This window comes from Sinocyclocheilus rhinocerous, unplaced genomic scaffold, assembly GCF_001515625.1.
Source record: "Sinocyclocheilus rhinocerous isolate Xijiao unplaced genomic scaffold, SAMN03320098_v1.1 scaffold1899, whole genome shotgun sequence".
Lineage (NCBI taxonomy): Eukaryota > Metazoa > Chordata > Actinopteri > Cypriniformes > Cyprinidae > Sinocyclocheilus > Sinocyclocheilus rhinocerous.
In genome coordinates, this window is record NW_015660895.1 from 585,802 (window position 1) to 587,401 (window position 1,600).

At 35.2% G+C, this 1,600-nt stretch overlaps 1 protein-coding gene across 1 annotated transcript in view; it reads left to right on the forward strand.

Annotated features, from left to right (window-relative positions):
* Positions 1 to 1,600, forward strand: part of LOC107726116 (Down syndrome cell adhesion molecule homolog) — a 131,714-nt gene that overhangs the window by 17,364 nt on the left and 112,750 nt on the right. The window lies entirely within an intron of this gene.

Consider the following 1,600-nt stretch of genomic DNA (forward strand, 5'->3'; position numbering starts at 1 on the left):
TTAGTTATGGGAGGGTCTGCCTTTTTGTGGACTTTTCACTCGAAAAGAATGAAAGAAATCTTAAATCGTAAAATTTGCACTACAAATAATCCTTATCCATCAGTTTGACTGAATGAGCTGTACATTTTCATTCATGTTCTATTTTCAGACGTCAGCAGAATAACGTAAAGCTTGGTATTTTAATGTGACATAGTATAACCAAAATATCTATAGTACAAGTTCTTCTCAATCCGCTGCATTCTTTTCCTCCTCGTTATTTCAATTTTTCCTTTGTATTCAGCTGTAACTATATGAAAAAAGACAACATGTACTGCGCATCTGTGGTCTGCTATCCCGGTTTAATTTACAATATATCCCATGAATAATTAACTGGAATGCACTGAGAATCGTTTTCTCCCCAAATCCAAATCCTCATGCCTCTTTCCAGGTTTGTTTTCACGTAGATGCCTTAAAATGTAATTGTCTCCCCTTTTCACTTCTAATCCCTATTAGCAGACTTTACTGGAATGTTTCTAAAGCAGCTAAATACAATATTTGTTATCTCTTAAAAAGATGGAAAATCACATTGACAAATTATCACTCATTGTTAATATTAATAAACATTTTTGATTAAGTCAACATATGTTTACGTAATATAGACATATATTACTACAGTGATATTTAGCACGTGCATGATATTGTTGCGGGCATAATTGTTTTTATTAGTGCAAACTGTCAGTTGTGTGTTGCCACATTTTGTGTGTTGAGGGATATCATAAGGTTGCAGGCTGACCTTTGACTCTTGATGACGTACGCTGCAATCTTAATGTAGCATGAGTCGGCCAATCACAATGGTTTCTGCAAGCACCGTTTGCTTATCACATGAATTCAGCTGTGCTTTTGTGTGTGTGTGTGTTTTGATGTAAGAAAAAGAGAGGAGCAAGTCACTCTGTTTCATTTTATCAAATGCAAGCCTATAACAAACTGCATCACTCTCTTACTTGTTCCATGCAGCTGCCACTTGGAATTTGATTTGTGTCTGTTGTATTTAAAATGATCAATTATGGTATTCCAAATACATCAGGGTGAAGCGGAATTCTATTGCTGGTTGTGCTAAAATGAAAAACAGAGAGAGAGAGAGAGAGAGAGAGGGGAAAAAAAATTGGAATCGATTTTCCCGTTACTTTCTGCTGTACTTGTGTTGCCATGGCAACATGGTCAGGTTTCTCCATCCTCCCAGGGCAAATGTAATTGTTGTCTGTTTCTCAAAGCTAGAGTCAACATTCAGCATCTCACACTCTCGTGGCTGCTCAACACATCACAATCACACACATTCTCTAAAATGGTATTTAAATGGTGTATCCACAGTTAATGGTGACATTATTATTATTATTATTAGGCTATTAATAATAATAATGATAATAACAATGACAACATGTTTATCTCTGAAATGATGCTTCTGAATGCGAACATTTGTCCACAGGTCTATTCATTTTTAAAAAAAAATTTATTTAAAGGGGTCATATGATGCGATTTCAATTTTTCCTTTCTCTTTGGAGTGTTACAAGCTCTTGGTGCATAAAGAAGATCTATAAAGTTGCAAAGACTAAAGTCTCAAATC